The sequence below is a fragment of the Chrysemys picta genome, chromosome 1, assembly GCF_011386835.1.
Source record: "Chrysemys picta bellii isolate R12L10 chromosome 1, ASM1138683v2, whole genome shotgun sequence".
Classification (NCBI taxonomy): domain Eukaryota; kingdom Metazoa; phylum Chordata; order Testudines; family Emydidae; genus Chrysemys; species Chrysemys picta.
Genome location: NC_088791.1, coordinates 110829070 through 110848343, shown reverse-complemented (window position 1 = coordinate 110848343; position 19274 = coordinate 110829070). Strand labels below are relative to the sequence as shown.

Genomic DNA, 19274 nt, shown 5'->3' with positions numbered 1-19274 from the left:
TTTAGATGGACAGCAAGTCTCTAAGTCCCTTCCCTCAGTACCAGCTTTTGTGCTTCTTGCTTCCTTCCCTGCTGGAGCTCGGCCCATCCAGTTTTCACAGCTTCTGAAAGAGTGGCTAAATCTGCTGCAGTAGCCACTAGATCTAGGGGATGTAAGACAATCTCTCCGAAGATTGGTGACGTCTCTCAGAAGTTGTGGTTTCTATACCTGCCTCTTCAAGAGAGGTGCTGGCTCTCATTCTCCATGACCTAAATGCATACCTGTGCAAAGTGGATGTCATGAGCTATCGCTCTGATTCTGTAGCATTTTATCCCCACTTTGCACAAGTGTTAATGACGGCAGAAAGGGCAAGGCAAGAAAAAACCCAGACCCATTGTGTTAATTTCAGCAAACAATCTGGACCAGAATTTTCAAATTTTGCCCCACAGCAAGGCCCAAAGATTGCTATTTAGGCACCTAAATAAAGGAAGTAGAGGGAGCTGAACACCAAACCTGCAACTCTCATGGTCTCCAGTAAGAGCGAAGAGGGTGCTCAGAAACTCTGAAAAATCAGGCCACTTGTTTGGGTGCTTGATTATGGATGTAGGGGCATAACTTGAAGCCAACATTTTCAAACTTGTCTGCTTAAACTGGTCAAGGCTTGCTTTCCTGTCTGTAAAATGGTGATAACATCACTTACCCGCCTCACAGGGAAGTGAAGAGCCTGAGAGTTCATATTTGTAAAGCATGTTGAGAGCCTTAGCTAAAAAGCACTACCAAAGGGCTAACTATTATTATACAAAGTGCCTGCAAAAATCTGCCTGTGTGTATACCATCACATACAGATGGAGATATGTCCACAAGTGCAGGATTTGTGCTGGTACAAAGGGTGCAGGGGTGTTTTTAGTGGCATATCCATTGGGTCCACATCTGAAAATATGGCTTGTGAGTCAAATGTGTATAAAAACATCTCTGGAAGGATGGGATGTTCCTGAATCATCTGTACCTCATAGCACTCACCAGCACTATCATTTTGGATACCCCCCCCCCCCAGGCTGGGACTATGTAATAAGGAGTGCGGGAACTATGGCTACAGAAATCTGCCACTAGTTTCTTTTTGCCTGGGAGAAGGATACACTCATGGACGCTGCAAGAGATTTGCGTGTTAATGGCTACAGTTATAACTCATTGCAGCTTGTACACTGGGCAAGTCATAATTCCCTGTAATGTTACATAATGAAGTTGTGTGATGTTATAATTATGGTTGTAAAAGCATTTCTATCCTAAGCTCTTATATTCATGCACTTATAAAGTTTCCCCAAAAATAACCCTTTGGGCTGAAATTTCTCATGCTTATTCTCAGCTCAAAGGTAAACTGATTCTGGAAAGTTTTGTGAAAGCCCATCAGCTGTTTTTGAGTGATCATGAAAAGAGTTATTGGTTTTTGATTTCACCATTTAAAGATATTTTCAGGTTTTTTACTTTGCCGCAAATACAGCATTTTTTTTTAAAGAGCCCAAACTCACCACAAACTTTATTCTTCTGAAAGACTAGTTTTTCTTCAATAGAAATGAAAGTGAAAGTACTCACCCTCAGTATACTGTGTCTTTGTGTTGAAAGGATGCCTATTCACAGGCAATAACACAGTGATGCTTTACTGTTCCATAGCACTTTCTATTCCAAGATCTCAAAGCTCTTTGAAAACATCAATGAATTCAGCCTCACAATTCCCTTATGAAGTAGGAAGTCTTTTTATCCCCATTTTATTGATGGATAAACTGAGCACAGATGGATTAAATGACTTGCCCAAGATCACACAGAAAGTCAGTGGCAGAACCAGAAATGGAAGACTGGTCTCCTCTCACCTAGTCATGAGTTTTAAACACCGTATAGTGTGATAGATTTTCTTAAATAAAGCAGTAGCACCAAGTAGGCAATCTGCTTTGAGCTTTGGCACATGGCTCAGATTGATTAATACTTGGTGGTCCTGGTGACACCATCAGTTTTTGAAAAAAATATATATTTTTTTATCCATCACCATGGTATCTGGGCACCTCACAAAACTTAAAGTGAAATATTAATTGAAGATCTCAATGAGAGGCTGAACATAGCACTCTTCTGCTACATGTAGCTTTACCAGTCAGCTCGGAAGCAAACGTAGGGCTTGTCTACAGATAAAGCTCTGCAGCAATGCAGCTGCACCACTGCAACACATCTGGTCGGCATAATAAAAACACCTCCATGAGAGGCAGTAGCTATGTGGCGGGAGAAGCTCTCTCGCCGGCATAAGCACCAGTGTGGACAGCACTATGTCTGTGTAACTTATGTCACTCAGGGGGGCGGTTTATTCACACCTCTGAGCGACATAAGTTATGCCAACATAAGCTGTAGTGTAGACATAGCCTTAGTAAATTGGAAAGGCACAGAGATGTGTCTTGCACCTTTTTTGGGGCCAGATTCATGCTTAACCATGTTTCTGCAGGGAGCAATTCCAAAGCCTTCGTGTAACTGAGAATCAGGCCTCAAGTTGGGAAGGAAGGAAACCTTCCAAAGAATAACCAGTACCCTCCCGTCTTCCCAAGTCTGCAGACAGATGAAATTATAGCTATTTTAAAAGGCGTGGAATGCCCCCATCCATCTCATTACAACATAATGATGATTATTGAATTGACCACATTTATTTCACTGTTGATCATTTTACCATCTGGCTCCCTTGGGATGTTGGGTAGAGGCTCTGTGCTGATTTGGCTGTTTGCTCCAACCTTCCTCCTTTGCCCCCTTCTCTCTCCCTCTCCCTCACAGTCTCTTCACCTCAGCTTCACTCCACACTAGTGACCGGCCCCTCTTGCCCATTCCTCCCCTTCCCTGTCTCTCTCACCCTCCTTCACTTTCTATATAGCTGATCCCCTCCTAGGTAAACACAGCCAAAAAAGATTAATAATCGTGGCACTAACATGACATTTGCCACATTGTTCACTCTGCTTGTGTGTTTTATCCCTTCCTTCACCCTGTGTCTCTCTTGCTGTGATGGGGCAGATAGGCCCCACATGGGCAACAAGGCGGGTAATGAAGCAGCTAGGTTCACTCTGGCAACCAGAGGATTAAGGAGAGTCTGTTGGCCCAACTTTGCTACATCTGTAATACACGTCAGGCATGGAGAGGGGCATTAAAAGGAGGAGACCTAGCTCAGCTCAGGGCTGAACAGGAATAGGGTGACCAGACAGCAAATGTGAAAAATCAGGACGGGGGTGGGGGGTAATAGGAGCCTGTATAAGAAAAAGACCCCAAAATCAGGACTGTCCCTATAAAATCAGGACATCTGGTCACCCTAGAACAGGAAGGAGTGCACAGCTCTGCTTTGTCCTTGATGAAGGAAGCCTGTTTCCAGCCAAGATCCTGAGACACTTTGCTACCTGGACAAGCCTCCCACTGGATGGGACAACTAGGCTCAGGAAGACTGATAAGAAAAGGACTAACTGAGACAAGCTCTGTGCAGAAGGGTGAGGTCTGCCAATGAATCCCAAGACTAGCCTGATTTTGAATTCACTGGTTTTCCTTTCATGTTGGACCCTAATACCCCAGAAGAGGTCTTTAAATCAAGATCTGAGGACTTCAGTCACTCAGCCTGAGATTATGGGCCCATTGCAAGCGTGGGTGGGTGAGGTTCTCTGGCCTGCCATGTACAGGAAGTCAAACTAGATGATCAGGATGGTCCCTTCTGGCCTTAAAATTGATGAGTTTAGATAAGAGATAGGACTCAAGTGTGCCATAGATAGAGGGCTAAAGCACCATAGCAATGGACCTGCGAGGAGCGATACTTAACTGTTGGGGACCTGCAGCTGGGTGAGCTGCCCCATGATGGGCCATGGGAGGATACTGCTTAGGCAGCCTGGTTACACTTGTTTATTTAGATGATATTGCCTAATTGTTTCCTTGTACTCTCCCATCTACGGTCTCTTCCCATATACATTAGACTGTAAACCCTCTGGGGCAGGAACTGTCTGTTCTGTTTGCACTTAGCACAATGGGGTCCTGGTCTGCGACTGGGGCTTGGAGGTGCTATGATAATACAGATTTCAATAAAGTGCCACTTGTGATACATGGAATCTATGGCCCTTCTTAAACAGGAGGCATTTAATAAAGAAAAAGATAGAAATACAGGCACAAAGAAAGGGATTTCCACACATGAACTCCGGATTTTTCTGGTTTGTTGACCAGGGACCACACCCTGTCTGGAACTCTGTACAGCACAGAGAAACACCTAGTGACTGAATAGTGTACTGCAAGTAAACAGAAAACACCACCACCTTTTTTTTTCTCTTAATCAGACTAGCTTTGACCTCTGTCTTGATCTTCATGTGCTAGATTCTTGGCAGCTGGTGCGGGGCTGATTCCTTAGGCAGACCCCAGTTTTGGCCTGTAATCATGAAAAAGTTGCTTGAGGAATATACACCATTTCATTCTCACTGGTGAGCTTTGTCAAAAGGCTCTTGCTTTGACATGGTGGCTCCACATATATTTCTAAGGAATTTGGAGCTCTCACAAACTGTGGTTCTCCCTCTGGTGTTTGCTGTTCAGCTGCTTAGCAGCTTAACCTTTAAAAACCATTGTGAAGAGGATCCTGTGGGCTGGAGCACCCACAGGAAAAGCAGAGTGGGTGCTCAGCACTCACTGGTAGCCCCACTGATTAGCTCCTACCCTTCCCCCCCCCCACCCAAGTGCTTCCCATCCACTGGCAGGTCCCGCCAATCAGTGCCTCCCTCTCCCTCCCAGCGCCTCCTGCCCACCGAGAACCAATCAGCTGTTCAGCAGCGTTCAGGAGGCACTGGGAGGGGAGGAGGAGTGGGAGCAAGAAGAGGCAGTGGAGGGAGCAGAATGCGGCAGGGTGGGAAGAGGCAGGGTGAGGATGGGGATTTGGGGGAAGGAATGGAGTGGGGCCTGGAATGGAGCGGGGGGTCGAGCACCCTCCGGGAACTGCGGAAGTCAGTGCCTCTGAAATGGATTGATTACTTGTGAAAACTGTCAGCCTATTTAAATCCTAGGAATCGTGGACAAAGCCCATCAGAACAACAGAAACCCCCTTCACAAATGAGGGCAGGGCCTCAGAACTTAACTGAATACAGAGACAAAGAATGAAAAACCAGGGCTAGGGTGCAATCTGTCTGTCTTCTGGGAAAGGCGGGTGTGAGCCTACAAGAACAAAAGGCCCACCTCTCTTGGAGGAGGCATGGGCCGCAGGATGAGGAAACTACTAAATATAGGGGGCAACAAATGACAAAACAGGGACATGGAGTGAGGGTCGGGCAGACCTGGAGATTGAAATTCTCTGTCCCACAGAAAAGGGACAGCACAGACTTCCCCATGATACCCTGCCTATCGGCCACTAGCCTGAGCTGGAGGGACTCTATCAAGAGTGGGAGGTTAATTTAATCTGAGTCTGCTGCAACAAAGGGTACAGTTAGCACCAACTGTGCTGTGGATGATGTTACAGAAGTGCTCTATGTCTGTATCTTTACACGGAGCTCCTAATAATCACTAGGGGCTGGACTCATTTCACAAAGGCCACTGAAGAACAGATAGCAACAGCTCTTGGTGACTACCCACTTGAATCCGTTTTCAGCTGGTGATGCAGAGTTAAATGGCTCAGCAACCCATTACCAGCCCGCTGAGCTATCTCTGGCAATGAACCTACAAGCACACTTCAGAGCTGCTGAGCTCAGTCAGCGTTATAAGATTCACTCTCCGGGCAAGTTGAGTGGCAAAACAGTGATTAGCTGGGAACTAGTAGTGGGGGAACAGTTTCAGAACTCTGGGAGTGGGACCACTGTGTTGGTGAGTTCAGGTGTTTACAGCTTGGGTGGGGCAATGTTGATTTTAATGGTTCATTTAAAATCATTTCCTGTTGGCTCATTCCCACAATGTATAAACTGCCACATTATCTCTCCTATGGGAGAAGCTGACTCAGCCACTTGGCTGGCTGCAGAGAAAGGTGTTTGTCTAGCAGACTAATACACCCATGACAACCAATGGCAAAAAGCGGAGAAGAGATGCACCACCACTTGGGCATATATGAGAGAAATCTACCCCTCTTTACTGTTATCTGAGCGTAATTCACTTTCTTGTCTGGTTCACCCCCTCTATTTTCTCCCTGTCTGATGAGAATTGGTTTCTCACTGGACTAAGAGTAAGCAATATCCAGTCTATCTATTACTAATGCGCCCAACATCATTGTACCTGCACCCTAAAGTGGCTTCTGCTTTTGTTTACTATATTAAATGCCACAGACATACTACAAAGGGAAATGCACATGCTCAACTCAGACTGGTTAAAATGGTTTTGGATGTTATCTTGGAGTTAAAACATAAAGTGGGAGCAATGAGCCCTAAGTTCTACTCCATCCTCTGCCATTGATCATGTCGCTTAATTTTTGTGTGTCTCAATTTACTGCGTGCATGTTTGGGTACGTCTACATTATAATCAGAGGACAGATTGCAACTTGGGTAGACATGCTTAAAGATAGCTTGAATAGCTAGCACAAATACCAATAACAGGGGGAAGATGCAGTGGCACAGACATTGGCATGGGCTAGCAACACCAATAGGTACCCTGGATTATGGACAGGTCTGCCACTATTTTCAGAAGTACTAGCTAGATTAAAGCTAGCTCAGGTATGTCTACATGAACTGCAAACCACACCTCCGATTCCAGGGTAGACATACCCTAAGTGCGTGTGCATGTACTTAGAAAGAATTTTGTGATCTTCAAATGAAAGGCACTACACATGTCAAAAGTGTCAGTCTGCTAGAGAAGCACAGTACGCTGTGTTCCACTTCAACTGTTTTCAGACTCTGTTCCCTGCATACGCTTTGCTGGGATAACCAGACTAAGGCCTGGTCCACACTAACCCCCCACTTCGAACTAAGATACGCAACTTCAGCTACGTGAATAACGTAGCTGAAGTCGAAGTACCTTAGTTCGAACTTACCGCGGGTCCAGACGCGGTAGGCAGGCTCCCCCGTCGACTCCGCGTACTCCTCCCACGGAGCAGGAGTACCGGCGTCGTCGGCGAGCACTTCCGGGATCGATCCCAGAAGTTCGATTGCTTACCGCCAGACCCGGAGGTAAGTATAGACGTACCCTTATTAGTTTCTTATTACCTGTCCAATCCTTACACCTTCTAAAGCAGATTCACTGATACTACTTGAGGAAGGATGCCTATGGGAGGGAAGTCCTCCTTAAGACAGGGAAAATACAAAGACTGAAAGGATACTGGGATTTACTGATCACAGCTTTCTTCTGGGAAGATTTGTGTTACTCCTGGAGAGATTCTGCGGGACTCCCTGCAGGAAACACACACACCCCCGCAGATTTCCTGTGTTTCCCTGCAGAAAATGGCAGGGAAGCAAAGGGAAGCCACGCTGGCGGAGGTGGTGACCATGGGGACAGTTTTTTGGGGGGATTGCCCCCTCCAAACAGAGGTGAGGCAAACAGGGTTACATGCCACTGCCCCCCCCCCTCATTCTGCAAGCGCAGACCTGCCCAGCTGAAGCAGGCTGTCTGTGTCTCAGCTCCGCTGACTCTGCAGTTGCATGCTGCCTTCTGGGTCCTAGTGCCAGTCGAGCTCCCCTTCTGTGTGCTGCGAGCCTTCCTCTTTTCTATTCTGTGCAACAGTGAGTGGGGCTGGGTAAGGGGGCGTGAGGAGAAGAGACAGTGAGGAAGAAAGGGCATGGAATGGGGCAGGGGAAGGGGAATGTGGGAGTGAGAGGAGGGGGATGGAGAAGAAAAGGGAATAGGTGACAAGGCCGGTTCTAGGATTTTTGCCACCCTAAGCAAAACCAATTTTGGCCGCTCCCTTTTTTTTTCTTACCCCACCCCCGGCCCCGCCTCAACTCCGCCCCTTCCCCAAATCCCCAGCCCTGCCTCCTCCCCCCAGGCTCTCAAGCTTAGGAAGGAGGGAGGGAAGGAGGGAGGGGGGGGAGAGGAGAAGCAGCGCACGCGCCGCGGCCGCTCGGGATCTCCCCCTCCCTCCCAGGTTTGAGAGCCTGGGAGGGAGGACGAGCAGCGGCGCACGAGCAGCAGCAGCGGAGGTGAGCTAGGGCGGCCGGGGCACATTTTTAGGGGTGGCATGGCCGGCGCCAGAATGCCGCCCCTAGAAATGTGCCGCCCCAAGCACCAGCTTGTTTTGCTGGTGCCTAGAGCTGGCCCTGATAGGGGAATAGCAGGGGGAAGTGGGAGCCCGGCAGGCAGTGTTCCCTCGGCAGCAGCTGGGGCTCCCCTATTAAGCAGGCCCATAGAACCCTCACCCTGACAAACCCTATCCCCCTACACCTGGACCCCTACAGTGAGTCCCTCCCCCACACCCAGACCCCCTCCCCCCCACTGATCCCCAACCCGCTGCACCTGGATCCCCACCCCATCAAGCCCCACTCCCCCAGCACCTGGACCCCCCCAGACCCGCTGCTGAGCCCCATCTCCCCAAACCCATCCCCCTCTCCTGAGCCCCAACCACCGTCACCTGGATCCTCTGCAGCGTCTCCCATTGCTCCTGCACCCGGAACCTCCCAATGAACTTCTACATCCAGATTTCCCCACACAGAAACCGCTCACCCTACACATGTATCCCCCCCACACTAAGTCCCTCCACACTTGGACCCTGCTGGGCTGAGCCTCCATACCCACACCTGGTGCACCTGGGGCAGAGGGGCGGGGCCTCAGGGTGTTTCTGGGGCAGGCCCAGCCCATGCACTGTGTCAGGGTCGGGTGCATCCTCACTGCCGAGTCTCTGTACCGGAGATAGGGGCTTCAGGGTGATCTCCCACCTCAATGCAGCCAGTGGCCTGTGCTCCCCACTGCCATGCTGGAGACACATTTATTTATTGACAAATAACATTTGCAGAATTTTTCAGAATTTTAAAATATTGTGTGCATAATTTTTAATTTTTGGCACATAATTTTTAGGTGCAGAGTTCCTCAGGAGTATAATGTGTATACCATGGGGCCTATTCTCCTCTCAATACACTGGGGAGGGAGAATATACCTTTGTGACTTCTGTAGATAGTCTCTCTGGACAAAAAGCTCTGGGACTATTAGATTAGTTACTGAGCAGCCTCTGGTCTGATTATCACCTGGGGTACCTCTTGCACTTCTAGTCAGCACTAATATACTGTAGTCTGGGAACAGAGAGAGGGCCATGTTAGGTGAATGGGGGCTGCTATTTCTCAGGGGTGAAGGTATTAGGAAGGTTGATACATACTAATTTTGCAAAGCTGTAAATAGGGAGATATATAGGAAGAAGAATGGGGCAAACCTTTTAATAACAGCTAAATACACAGGGTTGGCACAGTTAAGAGCCTCAATAAGGCTTTGGAAGGAATTATTTAGAATTTTTTTTTCAGAATAGGCTTGACTTCTTCAGAAGGATCAACAAATACATTAATATTTGGTGCCAGATTCAAGGACAGAGGAGAACAAGGGTGAAAATTCTACTAAACAAATATCTTCCCAAGCAGGGGTGTCCAGCATCTATGGAAGAATGTAGATTTAGGAAGATGGATTATTGGAAATTATATTCTAATTTATTGAGGGAAGGGAACTTCTTCCCACACCCTCTTCTCTGATGGAGTATCATCCCCACTGCAGAAGTGTTCCTATATTTAGGAATGCCCATAGACAACATGATGGAAGGACGCCTATGGTAACAGCAACAAGAAACAAAACTGCATGCCTTTTTAGCTTGGGAGGGTGACTGGCGGGAGGTGGGGGAGGACAGAAGGGCAGCACAAAGCAGCTTCATGAGACCCTGTGCAACTTATGGGAAGTAAAGCTTATGGGACATGCAACACTGTGAGATGTAGAGAATTACTGCAAAACAGCAAACTGTTGTGGAATTACTGCCACCTTTGCCCCCCCATGCCTTTGTGGCTGTACTTGTGTATCTAACTAGATGTACTACTGAGCAATAGAAGGGCAGGAGTACGGACTTCTTTGAGGATCTCGAGATAGCCCTAAGGCAAAATGTCTGCTCCAGCTTCAGACTTCCTATCGCCTCCCTTCCCACCCACCCACGCACCCAAACCCCTACTCACAAAAAATTCAAGAAGTTGTTTGGATCCAAAGTTTTGTTCAACCCATTCTAATAACTAGCTTTTGCTGCAAAATTTGGGTTCTGGTTCTGAAACTCACGAGAGATCACAGGCATTTGTTTTGCATTGACATGCTCCCCTCCAACTGTCCCCCTTGTACAGACTCAATAGAGGATGGATATCAGATATATTAACAAATGCGTACCGGTTTCTGAGTGTTCCTGTTTGCTTCCTTTGTCCTGCCTTGGTGACTGAAATTTAAGTGCTTTCTAGACTTCAAGGAATTGCATATTATGTAATGCTAATGTTCTAGTTGATAGGCATTCCCTTCGACACCCCACCTCAAAGGAACTTGCTCCCTTAACTCAGACTTTCCCCCTGCCTTGCACTAGGTTCTCATTTGCTATACTCACTCAGGCAGCCAGGGCTGGCCCACAACATTTTGGCACCTGAGGCGGGGAGCTCAAATGATGCCCACATGCCCCCTCGCTTGGGCCAAAACTTTGAAAGGTCTCAATTCTGCCTTCTTCCTGTTCTACACCTCTCATGGTACTGCTCTGCTACCTACCCCAATAAAGGAGAACTAACAACTTAAAATGCCTTGTTCAAAAATGTTAAGTAACACTTAACTTTCAAATGCCTGAACAGCAAATGTAACTTTTCTTGTCTGCATATAGGGTGACCAGACAGCAAGTGTGAAAAATTGGGACGGGGGTGGGGAGTAATAGGAGCCCATATAAGAAAAAGACCCAAAAATCGGGACTGTCCCTATAAAATCAGGACATCTGGTCACCCTATGTGCATAGTAAACACTGGCATTTTTATCTGTTTGAATAATCAAAGTGGTGCTTTCTGTGCCTTCTTGGTTGCAAAGATTGGAACTGCTTCCTGCTGAAGGTCCACAGTCTGGGCCAGCTCATGCTCTATTGAGATGGTTGCAAGGCCGACCAGCCTCTCCTGTGTCATTGTGGAGCGTAGATGTGTTTTTATTAACTTCAGCTTGGAGAAGCTGCGTTCTCCACTGACAACTGTTACAGGAAGTGTTAGAAGTATGCGCAGAGCAGCAAAAGCATTTGGAAAGAGGGTAGTCATGTTATTTGTGCACATATATTCCAAAACAGTCTTTGGAGTTGATCCTGCTGAAATGTATCTTGAAAGGGCTTTCAGTTCATCACCTAAATCACTCGCATCAATATCATGCATGTCATCATGTGTCAAAACTGTCTCTAGTGCCCTGCATTGCTGGTGTAGGTCTTCTTCAGGTATAGTGAGGAGTTTTGGAATATCATACAACATCCCAAATATACTGCTGTGTTACTTGAGCTGCATGAAACGTTCTTCAGCTGACTGTATTGAACAATCTAGCACTGGTTAAAGAATTCAACTTTGAATTGTTGTTTGGGGTCTCTTATGGGATTAACCTGTGCCTTGTAAATCAAAATGTCATCTTCTTTAGTGACTCTTGTATTCTTGAATGGGGGGGGGGGGAAATAGATTCAGTGTGAAGTTCTTCTGCCAACTTCTGTGCACTCTTCAGAACATTTTGAAATCCCTCATCTGACCAGTAAGACTGTAGGTATGACTTTGCTTCGTCCAGTTGTTCCATTGCTCCAGATATATCAAGGTCAACACCTTGGAGTCTCTTGCTTAGAACATTTATTTCAAACAGTATGTCATGCCACAACACTAAGCCACACAGAAATTTGAAGTTATCTATGTTTCTGGTGATTCCATTTCCCGCTGCCACTGTTCTCCCACGAACAATTCCTGTTATAGCATTATCCTTCATAATGGCAACTGTGGCATCATCGATCTTCCCAATTTGGTGTTTGATAGACTTTATCGTCTCCACTCGATTTTCCCATCATGTGGCACTCAGTGGTTTCAGTGTCAGAGAGGATGTTCCCAGATGTTGCTTCAAAATTTGCCATTGATGAGTTGATGCAGAGAAAAATACATAGATGCTTTCAGCAGCCTCATTAGAAGCTGATACTGCATCACTGACCACCAAGTTCAATGAATGAGAACTACATGGGACAAAAAAAAGCTCGAGGGTTTAACTCTCGGATCCGTGTCTGCACTCCTCTGTTCTTTCCTCTCATGTTGGCACCATTATTGTAGCCCTGACCTGTCATGTCAGCTATTGCAATTCCCGTATCTTCCAGCTTTTTAAGAAGCACATTTGTCATACCAGCTCCCGTAGTATCATCAATGTCAATAAATTCTAGAAAATGCTCTCTGACAGTCACCATTGCAGGGACATTTTCACTAGGTTCTGTTGTTCTTACAAAACGCACCTTTAAAGTCATTTGTTCCGTATGGCTGATGTCAGGGGTGCAGTCCAGAATAACAGAGTAATATCTTGCTGACTTCAGATCTGCCACAATCTTCTGATTGACTTTTGTTGCCAGTAACTGTATGATCTCATTTTGAATTGTTTTTCCAAGGTAGTGGTGTGTGTACATTTCTTGGGTGCTGACTCTTCTTAGATGCTCCTGGAGTACAGCATCAAACTCAGCCATCAGCTCAACAATTTTAAGGAAGTTTCCATTGTTTGGCACATACAACTGATCTGAAGTGCCACGCAGTGCTAGGTTTTGGGTAGCAAGCATTCTCACAATGGCAATGAGCCTTTTCAGAACATTTTGCCAGTAAAAAGACTCTGATGCAATCTTCTCTTGATGCTGATCATCTATGGTGGCCTTTTAACCTTAGTCTCATCTCAAGCTCTTTCCACCTATGGAATGGTCTCTGGTGATTTGCTGCCTTCTCATGGCATGCCATATATCTAGCTAGATTTTTCCAGTCCTTTGTTCCTGTAGAACCCAATGTGGCTGGAACATTAGACTGGAAGAGTTTGCAACAAAAACAGTATGCAGCATTCTGGGTTTTTGAGTTCATAAGCCATGGCCTCTCCACTTTGTCACCATTGGGGATTTCATGCCAGTAATGTGTTGGATGGAAACTTCTATTTTCATTGTTTTGGGGGAACATGAAGTTTTTCACTTGCTGGAGTACAAGGAAGTCCCTCAGGCTACTGCTCAAGTTGGTCCACAGTCCTGGATCATTTAGACTTAAGGAATTAAACTCAGCAGCAGCTGTTTCTTGTGTCTCCACCACACTCTCTTCTCTAACTTACGCTTTTCTTCAGGAATGTGCATGGTTACATCCATTTGAGATGGAGATATGGATGCTGCAGTAGCTGCCAGGTCACTTGCACTCTGACTAACTGGAAGATCAGGCATCTCCTCACCACTCACATCCTCATTAGGGCTGGAAGACTCACTGTGAACATTTGTGTCTATGTATCTCAGGAGAGCTCCTTCCTGCTTAGATAAAAAAGCTTCTTTTGCTTGCTTTCTTTTTCTGAATGCTGCCCCAGAGGGGCGTTTTCTTCTTTCATTCTTGACTGCTGTTCTGTGCCAGCTATAGTGGCTCTCAACACTCAGTAGAAGGGGACAAATAAGCCGGCTGGTAGCAGGGCCTGAGGGAAGGAAGATATCAGCGCCTTAAGGGCCTAACTGGCTCCTACTACTTCAGTTGACTGCCTGTTCTCCTCAAGTGGGGTCAGGGAAACAGCAGGAAACAGGAAGCTCCCTGAGAAGCTGGTGTTAATCAGTCCAGGCTCCTGGGTGTGCTAGAGAGGTACCTAAGAGGCTCCTCCTCCTCCTCTCTCTCTCTCTCTCCCTCCCTACAGCTCCTGCTGCTTTCTGTTATTCCCTCTCACCTTTTCTCCTGCCTGACTGTTATGTCTCTTGTGCCCTCCTTCCTCCAGCACAGCACTCCTCCATCTCTGTGCATCTAGAGCAGAGAGAATACATATGCACCAGCAGCAGACACAATTTTCTACACTCTGGGTCCTAGTGGCCCCCCTGCCCCCCCACAGTCTGGCACCTGAGGCAGCCGCTTTAGTTCTCCTCATGGTAAGGCCAGCCCTGCAGGCAGCATGGCCCAAAAGATCCCTGAAAGTTATATCAACAAAAGTGACCTCTGCAAAACAAAGTCCTCACTGAGAGAGCAGGGGGATCTCACTGATTTCCGGGTGTATTGTGCCACAGCTTCCATCACACACCTATCAGCCTCCCAAGGTCAGTTCTTTAGTGTTCAACCTCTCCGCAGCATTTAGAGTTCACTGTAAAATCATGGGCCTGATTCTCCACCAGTTTGCCCTTTCACACTTGTGCAAAATTGGATGTAAAATGCTACCAAATCAGAATTTTCCACTCATTTACATCAGTGTTAGCATTTTAAACCCAGTTGGCACAGGTATTTATTTTAAAAAAAAACCTAGTAGCAAGATAGTGGCGGGGGGAAAACAGGCTAAACTCTAAATGTGGCGCCTGAACTACAAAAGGAAGGGGGCTGACATTGATCTAATTTGAGAGGTCAATTTAAGGACACATGAGAAACCAGTAAATTTATAGAGGATACCTAGCAATAGTTGTTGAAAGATTCAGAGGGTGTTCCTTTTGGCAGGACATCAGGTTCAAACAACAAGCACTGAGCTAACAATAACAATAATACTTTCTACACATAGGTAGTGCCTTTCATTTTACAAACAATAATTAATAACAAGTTCTGGAAGAAAGGGGAATAGAGACTGTTGATAATTTGGTAGATGCCACAGATTCACTGATGTTGAAAGGTGGACTTTTACGTACGCCTGGTGATAGAGGAGACGGGGTCCCCATGTTAGTATTTGTGTGGAGGCCTTGTGAGCATTCTTTGTAGTAGACTTGGGTCAACTTAATAGGCCAATATTTTATTTTTTTAATAACCCAGATGCCTAAGTGGTTACATGCAAAAATGTGTGTGCATGTGTGTAATCAGGTAACCATGCAAGCAAAAGATTAAATTGTCTGTACTAGAGAGGCATTTGGTGCTTGCATGTATTACTACCTGGTTTTGAATGTGCATTTTCATATACTGTGCTTACAGTTGCCTGCATGCAGATTTATGTATGTTTTCTGGGATGAATTCAGTGACTTGTTTTTGAAAAATATCCATATGAACATATAAAAGGAGAGAGAGGCCCAAAGTGAAACCCTATCTCTAAGTACTCCCAGACTTTGAATCCAGACCCAAACTTTTCAGTTTAGGACTATCTCTACTAGAAAGCAGCTCTAGCCTGTGCTACTTGCCTTTTCATAAGAACAAAGAAACAGGGCCATCCTTAACACACCTCCTCTAGGGTTACCATATTTTGTGCCTCCGCCCCCAGCCCCGGGCCCCAACTCCACCCCTTCCCCAAAGTCTCCGCCCCCTCCCCTGCTTCCCGTGAACATTTGATTCGCGGGAAGCCTGAAGCAGGTAAGGGGGAGTGTGGGGGGAGGAGACGCGGCCCAGGCTGGCCCCCCCGGCGTTTGCAGCCTGGGTCGGCTCGGGCCCTGGGGTGCCGGCCCCGGCCGAGCACCCCCGGCCCGCCCAGCACTGCCGGCCCCCGGACCCCCGGCCGGAGCACCCCCGGCCCGCCCAGCACCCCCGGTCCCCGGCCCGCCCAGCACCGCCGGCCCCCGGCCCGCCCAGCACTGCCGGCGCACCCCCCGGCGGCCCGGCGCACCACCCGGCACTGCCGGTCCCCGGCGGCCCGGCGCCCCCCCCGGCCGCCCGGCACTGCCGGCCCGGCGCACCCCCGGCGGCCCAGCACCACCGGCCCCCGGTGGCCCGGCGCACCCCCCGGCACCGCCGGCCCCCGGCAGCTCGGCGCACCCCCCGGCCGCCCAGCACCGGCGGCCCGGCGCACCCCCCGGCCATCCAGCACGGCCGGCCCCGGGCCAGCCCCCGGCCCAGCGGCGCCGGATTTTCCTGGACATGTTCGGCTTTTTGGGATTTCCCTCCGGACGGGGATTTGAGTCCCAAAAAGCCGGACATGTCCGGGAAAATCCTGACGTATGGTAACCCTACCTCCTCTGGCTTCTTGTCCCTTTCAAGATGCAATTCAAAATGTCCTTCTGTTTTTAAAAACTTCCAAGGACTTGCTCCATCCTACCTCAGTCACGTTGGGCCAAATACACATGGGAATCTAAGGCAGTCTATGATAGTGTACAGTTACACCTTCTTTCAGGCCACTAGGCACAAATTACACCATGCGGCTTGTCTACATAGCACTTTATTACAAGCCAGAGTGTGAAGCTACAGTGTACCAGCTTGCCACACAGTAACGTCCCATGCAGACACTGCAATAGCACACTGAATATCCTGAAGTGTGGCTTAAGCCTTTAGACTACCCTCTGATTTTGGCACCTTATCTCTTGCTTTCTCTCCTCATTCACCACGGTCCTTATTTCTGTCTCTTAACATAGTCTCACCATATTTTACAAAGCAAGAGCTGATGATAAAGTGCCAGAGCCGTGTGACTTGTGCCCCTAAATCACTTAGCCACTTTTGAAATCCCCACCCAGAGTCTGCATAAAAGAAGTTGCACAATGTGAGATATTTCTCTGTATTGCATTATGGTAAGATGCTCCCCGTGCTACACAAGACCCGACTTACGCAAATTCACACTTACGGAAAAAGTTCCATAAACCAGAAATAGGATTTTCGAGTTGCAGAAACTTTTGCGTAACGTACGGGTATACGTTTCTGACTTACTCAAAATTCAAGTTATGCAAGGCTTTCTGGAACGGAACAATTGTGTAAGTTGGGAGACATCTGTAACTCTGAAGACTGGCACGGTAATCAGTCTGAGGCACGAGTAATAGAGAATGAAAATCAGAGCTGTGCCGATGTCACAAAACTATTCACTTTGTTTATGGTTTAATTGCTTTTATGTGGATGATTAAACCCTTTTTTCTCTTGGTATTTGGAGTAACAGTCAGGGCTGTTACCAGGCCAAGTGGGGCAGCCACCCAAGGCACAAAAATGTCATGTGTCCCTCCCCCACCCCCAAGATTTCTGCCTGTCTTGTAGCACAGAGATTTTCAAACTGTGGGGCATAGGCCCCACAGTTTGAAAAGCGTCACCTCCTGCCAGGAGCTGGTGGATTGGGAGCTGCCTGGCCCACTCAGGCTCCCGGCTGTATGTGCTATGGGAGCTGGGGTGCTGGCTGGCTGCCCAGCAGTCCTCCCTGCCCTGCTTCCTGAGTCTGGCTGCCTCTGCACGGCCAGGCACTCCCCAGGCAGGGTGGATGGCACAGCTCCGAGCTGCTCCTCAATGTGCTCTTGCCTCTCCCCCAAAGGAGCCTAGCGCTGATCGGCAATGCCGACTGGAACTGGCCCCTGCCTGCCAAACCCGGCTGCCATGAGATGCTCCCTGAGGTACTCGCTTGCTGCTGCCCTGGTGCTCCAGGTTCTGCTGCTGCTCCTCAGCCCAGAGGTGATGCATGGGGCAGTCATGTGGCTTATTCACACCCCTGAGCGACACACGTTATACCGACATACATGGCAGTGTAGACATAGCCAGAGACTGGAAGTGAATTAGCAAATAACTGCTTTAGTGAGAAGCTAAATTCAACTACTAGAGCAGGAGAAAGAAAAGACGGTCACCACTGTCTGTGTCATTCACTAGAGAAGCTTCTGCCGCCTCCTGTCTTAGAATCTTAAGGAAGATTTTATGCTCAGGTATCTATATTTTCTACTATACAGGTGTTCATGGAATCTCATTACTCCAGACATTATAGCTAAGGCCTCTTTATTTGAGTACAAATCCTTTCAGATCTTATCCATCTGTGTGATTCATACTCACTGGGCTTCTCTCTGTCATCGGGCACTCTGTGAGCAATCACAGCTTCTACTTCAACTGGGGAGACACCCCAAGCCAAGATTACAGGTACAGTGTGTGCCCGAAGGTATTGACACCTGTGCAAGTGGCTAAGCCTGCTTATCTGCACCAAATAGCTTTTGCAGTTTGTGACTCCACAGAAAGCACGCAGCATCTCACTTGCAGGATTGGACCCTGATCAACAGCACATTCAGACAATGACATACAGCATTTTGGGGGGTGGGAGGGGGACACTGTCCCATGATTATTTTCCCCATGCTGTATAAAACATCTGCCCAAATGCTTACCAGTTAGATACACACAAAATGAATTTTTCCATGGTGGTTTGCAAAAACCGCTCTGCTCAGTAACACTGGTCAGCACAATATTGATGCTAACTTTATTGTAATTATTTGTATTACCATAGCTCCTCGGAGCCCCAGGTGCAAGCCAGGTCCCTAGTGTAGCAGGTGCTGAATGAACACAGAACAAAGGCAGTACCTGTCCCAAACAATTTACAAACTGAAAAGGGTGAATTCCTTCAGCATCAACTGTGTCCTAAATTATAGTTATTCCCTTTACTCTGAACCTGTAAACTTGTAGTCCACTTAATACCACATCCAAGGAACACAAGTGCAGGTCTTTATTTCTTCCATAATTAGTTATTTAGATAAAAGATGGGCCTGTACCAAGCCTAGTTCCTCAAGCTTCATGCTCTGACCTTCCTTTTTTGGGGAAGACTATCAAGAAAGTTGTGATGAAGCAACTTCAATATCATTTGGAGTCCTCTGATTTTCTTGGCCCCTTTCAGCCTGGGATAGGATTGATAGCTGCCCAGCACCTCTGAGCGATCAACAAGGTCAGGTGTTGAGTTCAGTCCTTTTGGCTGAATCAGCAGGCTTGGATACTATTCACATTGACGTTTTGTTGACTCCCTTGTAGCTCACAATAGCAGAGAAGTATTACTCTTTAGTAATGGTTCTGTTCTTTCCTCCTGCACAGAGCACCCAGTGACCCAGAAGGTAGTTATTAATTATACTGATGTATTATTTACTACAGCACCACAGCTGTATTCATCTCCAAAGCACTCTATGTGCAAGAAGACAAGTCTCCTGCCCCCAAGACTTTACGATTTAAGGGCTCAGTTGTGCAAGGTGATGAACACCCTACATTCTTAATTGCTTCAATGGGAACGAAGGATGCTCAGTACCTTGCAGGACTGATCCCTAAATTAGACAAAGAGAATTGATGTAACAAGTTATTTTAATATGCATTGTTGAAGTTTGGCAGTTATCGTGTAGCTCCACAATTTCTTTCTGAAAATACTGGGTGCTACAAAAATGTGAGCTTTTAGGAGGGATTTGAAGGAGGCACGCAAGGTGGCTTGTAGCAGGGCCACCCGGGGTGGGGGGGGGGGCAAGTGGGGCAATTTGCCCCAAGCCCCACAGGGGCCCCCATGAGAATATAGTATTCTATAGTATTGCAACTTTTTTTTTAATGGAAGGGGCCCCCAAA

General features: G+C 47.4%; 1 protein-coding gene across 1 annotated transcript in view; it reads left to right on the top strand.

Annotated features, from left to right (window-relative positions):
* NINJ2 (ninjurin 2) overlaps window positions 1-19274 on the top strand; it is a 75084-nt gene that overhangs the window by 11012 nt on the left and 44798 nt on the right. The window lies entirely within an intron of this gene.